This window comes from Equus caballus, chromosome 11, assembly GCF_041296265.1.
Source record: "Equus caballus isolate H_3958 breed thoroughbred chromosome 11, TB-T2T, whole genome shotgun sequence".
In the NCBI taxonomy this organism is placed as follows: domain Eukaryota; kingdom Metazoa; phylum Chordata; class Mammalia; order Perissodactyla; family Equidae; genus Equus; species Equus caballus.
The window spans coordinates 12,727,534-12,741,297 of NC_091694.1; positions in this window are offsets into that span (position 1 = coordinate 12,727,534).

Here is a 13,764-nt window from a genome sequence, read left to right on the forward strand (position 1 = left end):
CAGCATCACCCCCAGCACCACCAACTCCTCTTCCTTGGTGGGAAATAGCCCTGAAAGGAAAAAAGAGTTAAACGGAATTAAGAAGCCTAAGAATGTGAAGGTGCTTACAAGTAAACAGAAATTTCAGATAAATGGTAGAATGTTGGTGATAGCAGTGGACAGGATACACACACACACACACACCCTCCTTGGAAACAAGAAAATGTGATTTGTGGAGTCACTTCAGACGGAGCCCCATACAGTGCAAAAATCGCACATCCAATGAATGAGACGGCATGAAAGCGGATGGAAGGGTCGCTAACCCGCCTGAGACTCAGCGAGGACCCCCGTCGCTTGCAGGAAACACGATCTCAGGAATATCTAAGGGCTTCTGTCAGAGGAGCCCCGTCCCCTGGCTTCACGCTTACACCCGCGCGATGTCACGGCCTCTCTCCCCACAGCATCTTCTCGCCGCTCCCCACGAGCCGGGATTGCAGATCTGAGGAGGGAGATTGGCAGGAGGAACTGGGCATGCTCAGCTCCGCCCTCTTGGGCTCACCTTGCCACAGGGCGGCAGCGCCCGTGCGTTCGCATCTCTTCTCTGCCACATGAAAGGTTCTCTCGCCAGGCGGGTGGGGGCTCACAGCTCCGCTGCAGCCGGGATGGGTAGGAATGTCTAACTCAGGGATGAACTATTAGGAAGACCGCTGTACTGTGTGCCTAAGCCCCTCCTTTTAATCCAGCTTTTATCACTAATTATCTCCAACTCTCTGAAGGAGCCAAGCTAGCTGACCTTGACCTTGGACTTCTAGCCTCTAGAACTGTGAGAAAATAAATTTCTGTTGTTTAAGCCACCCCGTCTGTGGCACATTGTTACAGCAGTCCTAGCCAACGAACACAGGCGTAGATCTAAAAATGGAATCGCTGGGTCATAGAGTATACGGATGATTAGCTCTGGTAAATGCTGCTGAACCACACACAAGTCACATCTAAAAATCAGGAAAAATTACACACACTTTATATTTTCAATTTTGTGTGCATTTAGTTATAAATACAGATATTTCCAGATAGAAATAAAGACAAATATAAATATACGATAGAAGGAAATTGATCAGAACGTTAACTGTTGATTGTCTTCTTCCCGTCTATTTTTTTTTTTTTTTTAATAATGAACCTGGCTTATTCGGTAGTATAGAAATGTAATAGTTATTACAATTTTAATAGTGGTCATTCTGGGCAAAAGGATTATCAGTGACTTGTATTTTATATTAGACTAGGTTTTGTGTTTTCCGATTTTTCTACAATAGACATAATGACTTTTACAATCAGAGGAAGGAAATGTTCCCAGTAATGAAAGGAGAAAAGCCTGGAAGGAAATATAGAAACGTGCTCTTGGTGTTGATCTCTGAGTAGTCACACCACGGAAACTGACAAATGCTACAGACCAAGCCCTGATTTATAGTTCTCTTGATCATCTAGACTCAAGGAAGCAATGGGAAAAATGTTCATAATGCAGGTTAAAGTTAATGAGTGTCATTTCTGTAACCAATACAATGTGAATAGCACAAAAAATTGAGATTTAGAATTCTTGTTGCCTCTTTATTTTAATTATCTACATTTTCGACCTAATATAGTGACCATATTTACTATTATAATGAGAGTTGGGGGAGGAAAGGTTCTTCTAAAAAATTAGGAAGAAATAAACTACGAAGCTGTAAGTTCTAGAAAGAGTGGCAATATCATATTTCAATAGTGGTCGACATACAATAACAATTGTATGTCACACTATTATTTTATGTACCAGTAAGAAGGAAAACACTTCCCATTGAAGCATGATCCTTCATCAGTTGTAAGATGCATATGGATTTCACGGATGTTCGAATGTGAAAAAAAAATGCATCTTAGAACTGATGACATTCAGTGGGTAGCACCGTGCACACTGTGAAAGAAGTGAAGTGGTTTAAAAGTCATGGGTCCTGTGCAGCCCTCATGACCATGGCACAGAAGAGAAGACCAAGGGAAGGCGAAAGCAGCGCCCAAGTGGGAGACTGTTGCCTGAAGAGCTGGGATCCTAGCTCTGTCCCCCACTCCCTGGTGGCCAAGCAGGGAAGGAGCTGCCCACTCGCTGCGTGACTCCCGCTCTAGAGGACGCCCACTGACTGGGCAGGAACTGTGACGTTTAATTGGCCAATGTCTGAAGAACACTTTGAAGATGAAAAGTACCAGGTGGGTATCATCACCATACACTTCTTAAGATGATAGATGGAATAATAATCAAGTTCTCCCCACTGGGCCTTTCATCGTGGATTTCAAAGCACTTAGTGAACTTTAATTAACTCTCCCAACACCTCTGTGAAGTTGGCATTAATGGCCTCTTGCCTTAGATGGAGACACAGAGGAAGGTAAGTGACTTGCCCAGGCCCTCAGAGTCAAGACAAGTCGTTCTGGAAGCATTCATTCCTTAGGCAATAATGTGTTTAGTGCCTTCTTTGTGCCAGCCGCTAGGGCCACCGCAGCTAAAGCTGGCCAGTACCAGCTCGCAAGCGCCTGTTAAATTTTGGGGAATTTTGCAAACCAGTTGTGAAACAAAGCTATTCTTTAAGATTAAGTTATATAAATTTATAATTAACTAGAGGATATTGAAAACAAAGGTAATAAAAACTCAAACACATCACTCAATTATTTTACCGCATTTGACTATCTGTGCTCTTGAGGTCATTTCCATATGTAGTATGCACAAGGTGGAAATATATATAATGACGTGCTTCCCTCCCGACTCGCTGTTCAGGGATGCTCACAGTGACCGTCTGAAATCAGCCACAGAGGGGGATTCGCACCACGGAGATTGACAAATGCTCCGGACCAAGGCTTGATTGATTGTTCTCTTCACTGTCTAGACTTGAGGAAGTGATGGAGGGAATGTTAATAACGCGGGTTAAAGTTGACAGTGTGTCGTTTCTGTAGCCATTACGTTGTGAATAGCACACACGAAAAATGGAGGAGCTACGGTTCCAGCATTCAAAAACGACTACCCAATTCAGCCAAGAAGTCACTCACATCACTGACAAGTAAGTGAAATTCCTACAAACATCTTCATTGTGTAACTTTCATCTTACTTGATACATAAGTGAAAAAAATCTCAGTCAACTTTCAGGTCAGAACTATTCTTTCTTCAGCTGCAACCAACGGTTGGCTACAGATCTATGAGTTTGACAAAAATCTATGAGAGCTTTCTGTGAGAATCAACTGGCTATATGGAATGTATAATAAAAAGAATTTATATTTTATTTGTAAATTGTATGCTACTTATCCTTTATATCAGCATAATGTATTTTGCTGTTTTACAAAAATGCTGTTTTACAAAACAATGTTTTACAAAAACATTTTGTAAAATTTACAAAGTGAGATGGTTGAATAGTAATTATAAGACTACTGCCTCTTTCCAGTCTGACTTGCCCTCCATTTCACTGCTCCTCACGTCCACTAGCGTTGGAGTGGCCTTGACATTCTGGGGATCCAGCCAAGAATTTGAACTGGGGATACGTTTGGTTTGGGTTCCACGGGATGTCTTCACATAGTTCAAAATCACCTCCACATCCAGCGAGATCAACATTAGACGTGATAGTGGAGTAATGGCCTCCAGGAAGAAACCTACCAACTACAGTGCCAGTCCACCTGGCGCGATGAGCACCAAAAGTTGTAGATAATGGAGAAGTAAGCTTAGAAATGTATGGAGCCAGAGGCCAGTCTATGGAAAATTCTTCTAATTAGCAGATGTGTAAAATTTAAATGGAAGCTCTGATTCTCATCAATGTCTGGTCAAAACAGAAGTCCTCTCTCCTCCTGATGGAGATAATCCAATGATGTAGCCTATACAGTTATAGATGCACATGCATGTGCACTTGTTTTATTTATTTATTTATTTATTTATATTTATTTATTTTCCAAGGAAGATTCCCCCTGAGCTAACATCTATTGCCAATCCTCTTTTTTTTTTTTTGCTTGAGGAAGATTCAGCCTGAGCTAACATCTGTGCCAATCTTCCTCTACTTTATATGTGGGTTGTCACCACAGCATGGCTGATGAGTGGCGTAGGTCCATGCCCGGGATCCAAATCCACAAACCCGAGCTGCCGAAGTGGAATGCACCAAATTTAACCACTGTGACAGGGGGCCGGCCTCTGTTTTATTTTTTGTTGGAAATTGTGTGAAATAGGATGTATGAGAATCCTGTGTTTGTAGGGCATGAACCTGTAGCAGTACCACAAATAGCAAGCATATGAAGTTACATGTGCGATGTATTCCAACATTAAATAATAATCACATTTCAATCAACCTGCTAAAGGGAAAGATTTCCTTCTCTCTCTAATTTCCCTATAGAAAATGACATTACAAAATCATTGTCATATGAAGAGGCAGTCGGAGCATACAATCAAAGAAAACACTATAGGGGTAGGTCAGGAGTTAATTCAACAATTTGTAGCATTTGCTAGCTTTTAAAAGTTTATAATTTTTTGTGATTTACTTAATCCTTCTAAATAAATATTCAATTTTATAGCTAATTTTATGTTCATAATTTGGATTTTTTTTCTTGAAGATCTCCCCAAACTTGTACAAATTTCAGGCACCATGAAACCTAGGAGAGCCTCCTGCTGGGGTAAACAGAGGGATGCTTTGTGAGTGCGGAGGAGGGGTGGCTATCTCAGGGAAAGCATCGTGGGGAGATGCTGCCTGTCCCACCTGGAAACATTAAGCATGAGTGGGGATTAAACAGGCAAAGAGGAAAATGAAACAACAGAGATTTTTGACCTGTCTCTCCTCTGCACTCTTTCACCTCCACTTCCTCTGTTCCTCCAACTCTCCCTAGAGGATGGGTAGGCAGAGAACCCGGTCCTGCCTTCTCCCTCCAACCGCAGACTGTTAATTCCCAAGAGGGATGGTCAGTGAGCCTGCCGGCTTCAAAGAATACAGGGCCAGTCAGGGAGAAAGGGCAAGTCTTGATTCACTCGGCCGGGCTGTGAGACGCTGGGACGTGCCCCACTGTGAAAACATCCCCTGGCCTGGAAACAGCAGAATGACAGCCCCTCCCCGACCCTACCTCCCATTCCCCACCCAAATCTCAGACTGGGCCCCAGGTTTACTGTGATCCACCATTAGGAAAGCAGTATACTGTTGAAGGATGGCAGCCCTTCAGGACAGGGCAACGGAAGTGTGAAAAGAGCATCACGATTTTAAAAAGATCATCATGATTAAAATATCTATATATGTAGGGGCCAGCCCGGTGGTGCAGTGGTTGTTTGTGCACTTGGCTTTGGTATCCCGGGGTTCACCGGTTCAGATCCCAGGTGTGGACCTATGCACCCCTTGACAAGCCATGCTGTGGCAGGCGTCCCATCTATAAAGTAGAGGAAGATGGGCATGGATGTTAGCTCAGGGCCAGCCTTCCTCAGCAAAAAGAGGAGGATTGGTGGCGGATGTTAGCTCAGGACTAATCTTCCTCACCAAAAAAAAAAAAAAAAAATTCTATATGTATATATATGTGTGAGATATATATATATATATATATATATATATATACACATAATGTACATATACACATATGTTTTGTAAAACAGATTCCAGATAGATTCCAAGGGGCAAAGGTTGAACACAACCCCACACCCTAGCAATCTCAGCCGAGGCCTGACCTCACCCAAGACTTCCCTCCAAAGACTTCCAGAGAACTTTGAGTCTTCAAAGTGAAGGAGTGGGTTTTAAACTTTTCCATGAGAATAAAGCTCTGCTATGTCAGGAAAATCCTAGACCCAACCCTGACTCATGAAAGCAAGCAGCACCTCAGATAACTTCCTGCCTCCTGGCCCCCTCCTGGGGCTTTGGCCACAACCCCGCTGACACATACAGTCTACTGGACAAGGAGTGGGACGATGGGATGGTTTAGTCTACTGGGTCTGCCTGACTCTCAGACACCAGCTGAACACATCAGAAGACAGGCCTGTGAGAGCAGTATTTGAAGTGGTCAGAATGCTCCGGAAGCAGCTTTCATCTTACAAAGCGTATTTGGGAGAAGATTTCACTCCTAACACAGCATGTCCCAGCTAAGAGGGAGTGAGAGTCCACCCCAGTCCACGGAACACATGCCACCAGTTTCAACCAACAGAGCCCAAGTCCACGCAGAGAGCTCCAATATCTGTGGGCTGGACAGTACACGTATTTGCCCAGTTCTGCTTCCCCATCCTGTCACCTCCATTCCCATCCCTGTCCCCCTGTCCCCCACAAGACTATCATGGAAGCAACCATTTTATGTAATATGACCCTGCTGCCTTCCTCACCACATTTGATTGGTCAAAAGCAGGTGCCTGGTCCAGGCTGGGCCAATCACAACCCATTCCTGAGAAATGTGAGACTGTGACTGAGAAAGAGAGCCAGGCTTTCTGGGGAAGAAGCTGTATGATATCAACCTACAGAGCCAGGTGGCCGGGCTGCGTGTAGTCCACCACATGGACAACGCCAGTGAAGGGAGAGAAGGATTAATGGAGCCACGACAGAAAGATGCAGGTAAGAGATGTCTTAATGATGTTCTAGTTCCCTATTCAAGGTGGCCCTGAGCCCCACCTGCTTGCCTTCCCCTCCTGCCAATTGGAGTTCAAATCTTTGGATTCCATATTATTTCCTGGTATTCTTCCTGTAAAGGCTCCTTTTTTGCTAAGCTAGTTGGGTTTTAGTAACTTGAATTAGAATAGTCCTAACTATTATAACTACACAGGATGCTAAGTCTATTCTTTCAGAAAGCTTTACCAGGTTTCTGCTTAAATATACGGTGTGATGTATAAATTGGGGGCAAACAATTCCTGAACAGTGAAGATTAACAATCTAAGATGCAGGTCAGGGTGATACGTGCATCCCAAAGACAGATAATTGGATAAAAACCAAGTACGAACCCAGAGCAAAAAGATAATTTCACAGAGAGTCAGAATTAGAAGTGAACTTTTAAGGCTGCCTAATCCAGCTCCCATCTGACACTTTCTACTTCCCAAAAGATTTCAACTCATTTTCGAAGTATTATTATTATAAAAAGGTCTTTCTAGGTTGAACCAAAATCTGCTTTCCTGTAACTTCTAACCCCTGGTCTTAATTATATCCCCCAGAACTGTACAAAATAGATCAAAGTCTTCTTTCATATGACAGAACTTGAAATATTTAACGTCAAAAACTATTATTATTATTTCCATTTATTGAGCAATTACTACATGCCAGCCCATGGTTATCACTTTTAATCCTCATCACATGCTGGAAGGTGATAACACCCAGAGCCTCATTTTACAAAGGAGGACCCTGAGACTGTGTGGGATGGAGCTGAGGGGGGAAAGTGAAGGGGAGACAGGTCATGGGCCACAGGTATGGTTGTCATATGTCACCACCTTCCAGCAAGGAATTCCTAGGAGCCCAAGAATCTCAACATAGCCTTCCAGGTCATTCTGAACTTATATATATCATGATAGAAGGAAGGAACATACATAACAGTTGTTGGCTTGATTTAATACTTTTAATGTTTAATTATTTAGATATGTGGTATCTGGGCCTCTATGCATACTCCTTTTCCAAGACCTGCAGAGGTCGGGAGCGAGCCTGGTGGGAAGTCCAGGAGAGACCATCTCTTGGTGAGTAGCCACTAAACCTTCCTGTCCACCTCAGCCCCTTAGTGTTTACTCTTCAGAGATCCATTACCTTTGGTTTCCTGCAGGGGGGCGATTTGCCTTTTATTCACGTTTCCATCCCACTGTCACCACCTTCTGCCCCTTCATTCTTGCATGCTGTAGGCCAGCATGGTTGAACTCCCAGCTCAACATGTGGGGAGCACATCAGTTTTCTATTGTTTCATAACAAAGCACCCCAAAACATATCGGCATAGAATAACTACTGTATCGTCCTGACAGACTATTTGGGCAGCAATTTGGACATGGCACATCGAGGACAGCTTGTCTCTGTTCCACAAGATCTGATGCCTCATGGGGAAGACTTCATGATTAATGGTGACTTGGTCACCAGGGGCTAGAATCATCTGAGTCATCACTCACACTGAGGATGTTGTGATGGTATCTGATGGTTGATACCGGCTGTCGGCTGGGACGTCAGCTGGGCCATGGGCTTGCACAGGGCCACTCTAAGTGGTCTTCCCATATGGACTAGTTTGGGCTTTTTCACAGCGTGGTGGTTGAGTTTCAAGAACCCAAAGAGTGAGTGTCCCAAGATAGCAAGGTGGAAATACATGGCGTTTTTGTGCTCAAACTTCAGAAGTCACAAAGCATCACTTCTGCCATACTCCATTGGTTGAGGCAGTCACAAAGGTCTTCCCAGGTTTAAGGGAGAGGACATGGACCCCTCCACTCAATGGGAGGATTGTCACAGTATAGGAAGAGCATATAGGATGGGAGATCCTGCTGTGGCCATTTTGGGAAAGAACAATGTGCCACAGGGAGGAAAAGAAGGGTGAACAGAAAGAACATTAAAAAAGACCCTACTCTGCATCAGATACTTTGTACCAAGAGCCATTGACCTTATCATGGAGGGGTCCCTATTCTGACCTTGCAGGTGGGGAAAGTAAGGCTCAGATAGGTTCAGGTACTTACCCAAGGCCACACAGAAAGTGATGGCCTTTACTAGTGGTCCTCAAACTGTAGTGAGTATCATTCATTGTTGGACACCACCCCCAGAGGTTTTGATTCAGTAAATCTGAGATGAGACTCAAGAATTTGCATCTCCAACAAGTTCCTAGATGGTGCTGATGATGCTGGCCCAGTGACCACACTTTGAAAACTATTGCCATATACTTTTTGAATCCGCATCTGTGTGAACTTCTACCTCATCATACATCTTGTAATGGAGAGCAATGATATTCCTCAACCAGGGTCAAAGAAACAGGATGATGACTTATAAGCATCGTGTCTTTAATTCTAAGAGAAAATGTTGCATAGGCATCACGATAAGATTTTCTTTATCCCTCACACACTTCTCACTCCGTCTCTCCACTCACTCCTAGAAGTCTTTAGTAAAACACTATAAAAGAACACAGACTTTATCAGCAAAATAACCTACCAAAGGAATGCTATGGGAGGCCACCAATAATAACAAAAGAAAGATGTATCTGATTTGGACATGCCTCGTTATGAAAAACTGGAGATGTCCTTTTCCATTAACGCAGAAGGTTGGAAGTAAGAGAGGTGCCTAAAACCTGAAGACCTGACCCTGAGCCTCCTTCTGGGAGTGGGACCCCATGAAGAGGCCAGAGGGGCCCAAAAGAGGAGGGAATCCTGGAAGGAGGAGAAGTAGAAGGTGTAATAAGTCGTCTTAAATGCTTTGTACCCTGTATTTCCAGTTCCTGCACATCTCAGATTGCATTTTCTGCTCCCCCTGTTGTTGGGTGGAACCAGGTAGCAAGTTCTTGCCAATTAATCCAAGAAGTGATGCGTGTTGCTTCCAAGCTGGAGCATTCAATTGCCAATGAAAGATTCTCCTTCAGAGCTCTCTTTTTCCTCTGCCACCGTGGCTGGTAATGTCCACGACAGAGGCTGCTGTATCAGCCTGGAGCACAACACCTGCCGACCCATGATGGAAATATGGAGTGAGAAACAGATGTTTGCTATTTTAAGCCACTAAGATTTGAGGTATTTGTTACTGCAGCATGAGCTAGCCTTTCCTAACTGATACAGAAGAACAGAGAGAAGGAACATCCAGGCATCTCTCCAAGGAGCATTATGAATAGGACAAAATGAGATGGGCTGGGAAAAATAAATAGATATTTTTACTATCCTCTGGCCGCTGTGAAATTTGTGACCTTGTTATGGTAAGATTCTTCAGCATCTCTTCCGGATTTTGCAGGCTTATCTAGGGGGATTTGGGTTGTTTGTCCCCTGTCATTTCCCACTACTTTGCTTAAACTCATTCCAGCCAGATCTGTTCCTTCTCACACGGATCTTATCTGAAGGATAACTTCAATAGAATGGCCTATAGCCAGATTCAGGACTCGGATTCTAAGACTCCCTCCCCTCACTGCCAGCTCTGGATCCACTCAGCAACATTCTCTGTCTTCTGCAGGTTGATGAAGACGCCAAGACTTTGTCAGTGCAATGCAGTCAGTATTCCACCCTCCGCCCCCACCACCTATTCTCTGAGCAGCATCCTTTGGAAGATGCCTGGGGCTTATAGCAGCCGGCATGCATGGCATTCCTGAGAGTATGTCCTGCCAGGCAGGAAGAAGGGAAAGCTTTGTCCTGTTACGTTCCCAGCTCCCAGCACCCCCCCAACGACCAAGGGGCCTGGTTCAGACCATTGTCTGGCCTGATGGAAAGAGAGGGCCTGAATTCCAGCAGAAGCAGCTGAGCTCCAAGCTTGGATGGCAGGGGAGGGCGGGAGCTATCCTAAGCCCCCCCACCCCACCATCTGCTCCTCAGGGTTTTTATTGCTGTCTGATTTTTAAAAATAAGTTCAAGAGGAAAAACAAAGCAAATTGATGAAAAACAATGTGAAGGGTTGAAACAATTTATATTTAGAGTCTAATTTTTTTTCAGTATATTTTCACCATTTTTAGCTCTGTGGTCCTATGTTTTTCATAAAACTTTGAAAAAGAGAGACCCCCGCCAAAAAAAAATCACAGCATGCCTTCACTCCTCTTGGGGTCACTATGGGAGTCTCTATTTAGTCCCTCCATGCCTTCCTAACATCATCCCAGACCCCATCCAAGGCTCCAAACACACCCGAAGCTTCCTGTATGGACAGCAGTCTTTTATTTTAGTCACCTGCTACCTGTGAGCAGACTCCCTATATTTGTGTTATTCCCCCTTAGTGGTCTGCATTTCCCCAAGATAAAAGCCAGGTACTTACTTTCCCATGCTTCTTTGCAGCAAAGGTATGGTCATGTGCCTTAGGCTCAGCCAATCAGAAACGCCTTCATGGGACATGGACTTAGGAGTGACCCCAAGAATCAGGCACAGCACAGAATTCTTTTAATAAAACATGGCTGTGTAAACATCTGGTTTCCAGTGTAGACACCGAGCTATCAGAGGCAGAGGCTGTATCTGCAGTGGGGTCCTGGGCTCTGCCTGGTGTTGTCCTGAGGAATGTCCAGGGTGTCCCTTGAAGCAATGCTGAGGGTCATGTGGGCATTGTGTCGAGCTGCAAAGCCACCCAGCCTGGTTCTCTGGACTTCTCCGGCTTTCACGAGTATAGTTTAGTAAATTTCTTTGCTGTTTAAACTCTCCAGAGTGAGTTTTATTTGCTCTTATGAATATTGACTAATAAGAAAGCTGACGTAGCTATTCAAAATGCTCGTTTCTCCTTCGACTGCAAGCCTCACAACACAGAGAAAGATGTTTTTGCAAGGCTCTCCTCTGCTCTCCTGTGGTCTGGTCCAGGGAAGCATCTGAATTTCGAGGCTTTGGAAACTTTATTGACGGACTAATTCTTTCATTCAAAAAATATTAATTGAGCACATGCTGTATTCCAGACAGGGCATGTAGGTCCTTGCCTTCGCAGTATAGTCAAGGAGACAGACATTGACCAAATACTCACACAAACTAATGTAAAACTACAGTTGTAACAAGTACCCTGAGGGAGAGAAAAACAGGGTAAACGGGTCCCTTTGCTTGGGAGATTTGAGCCCATCAGGGAGATAACAAAAGGCTTAATTGAGGAAAAGACACTTGTGGTGGAAACAACGCTACGTGGTCATCAAACTCTCATTTACCTCCTGGGCCTCCCTTGCATCTACTTGGGCTCATGTGACTAGGTTTTGGCCAGTGGGATAAAGGCAGAAATGAGGTCAGCCACTCCCAGGCCTGGCCATCAAATATCCCCCATGCCATCTCCTGCATTCGCGCTTCCTGGAGTCCGAGATGGCAGAGCCAGACAATGGGAAGGTCCTGAATCCCTGAGTGACTGCTTAGAGGAACCCCAAGGGAGAGCCAACAGAAACACATCGGACTTTCATGGCAGTAGGAAACAGACTTCTATTGTGTTAAACCATTGAGTTTTTAAGGGCTATTTGTTACCGCAGCTTAGCCCAGCCTACCTTAACTAATACACAGTTGGGCAGAGAGGTGAAGAATGAATAGGAATAGGGGTTAAATATATAAAGGGAGGAGGTGAAAGCACTCTAGGCAGAGACAGCAGTCCTATGCAAAGGCTTTGTGGTGGGAGGGGGAAAGACAAGAAGGAGGAGTTGGAAAAGACCAATGAGGGTGGACGGAGTGAGAGGCAGCGGGGTTCAAGATAAGGCTATGGAGGTTGGCAGAGGCTAGACTGTGCAAGCCATGTGTTGGCCAAGTGAAAGAGTTATATCTGCAAGATTCATGCTTGCTCACATTCCCACTGGCTGGGGTCCTGTCTGCTTGTTTTCAAGCCAGAGACCCTGGAGTTCTTCACCGTTAGCCCTCCTCACTCCCTGATGCTGAGGCCTTGAGAAGAAGCTGTACTTTTCCATTCTACAGTAAGCTGCCCACATCAAAGCCCAAGAAGCCACAGGCATTTGGGGAGTCGTGGGTCAGATATTTAATTATTCTAATCTAGAAGTCTCTTCTCCACACGCTGCCAAGAACAGAAAGTTCCTTTTTGAAAAATAGGGTCGTTCATCGGAAGAGTTGAATCTCATCCTTCATCTCCAAAGCTCTCAGACTCACCTCAGGACCCCCAAAGCTTGAGAACACACAGACCCCTTCCCTCACTCATGACAACGGACAAACAGGAGGCCTCCAGCATTTGCGGCAGAGGCAAGTGAGGATGGTTTTGGATGCATGCTATTTTTATTTACGATTAAGAAAAGCCACCTTTAAAATGGGGAGATGAGAGTGGACATGGATTCCCAAACAACAACTTTGTTGATCTGATGAAATCAGATAAAGAAATTACTATACAAATATTGCCTCATCTACAAAGCTTAGGACATTTTTTTCCCCCTTTTGCTCTTTTTGTTTTTATCTGTGAGAAAGATAATGAAAGAGGAAGCTGGAAACCCCATTTCTATTGATGTTTGAACACACAACTTAAGAACCAGAGGAGATCAAAGGGAATGGGTCCCATTTTGATAAAATTATAGCGGCGCTGGCGGAGGGTGTGGGTCTTATTTAGGAACTGGGAGGCAAGGGGTTGTTCACGCACCTTCATCTGAGCCAAAGACAGAGGAGAAATGCCTGAGATTGGAGGGATTAATTAGGAGTGTGGCTAATGACGTTATAGCAGCTGGACACGCATTCGGCTGATGCCTTTCCTTTGGCGAAACCGTCAAGCCCCCAACATCAGTCCCCTCCAATGGAGACATGGATGGTGATGACTCTATCCTACTTCCAGAGAAGGGCTCTCTTGCTCTGAAAATCTGGCCTCAGGTCATTAGCTTTGTTCTTATTGGGATCGGGGGTGAGAGACACAAATAGAGTTGGAAATATAGTGATGGCTAAGGAACCAAAAATATTTCGTGTCCGCTTTGACCAAATTTCTGTCTGTTTTACTCTTAAAATGGATAGTCCAGTGGATGTCCGTCTTCCATCCAGCCACCAGTGCAGGTGGGGGCTTCGTGCCTGACACCTGACTATCCAGTGACTAGGCTGTTGCACCGGTGCTCTTCCCAAAAGCAGGTGGAAACTTTTGGGAAAAACCCACCTTGTAAATACGATCAATAGCTCCATAAATCTAGCGCTGATATTAAGAACTGATTATTCGAATGAAATAGTAGAGATGTGAACATTCCAGGGAGCTGGCCTAATCCTTTACTCCCAAATCCATGCCAGGTGAAAGAGCG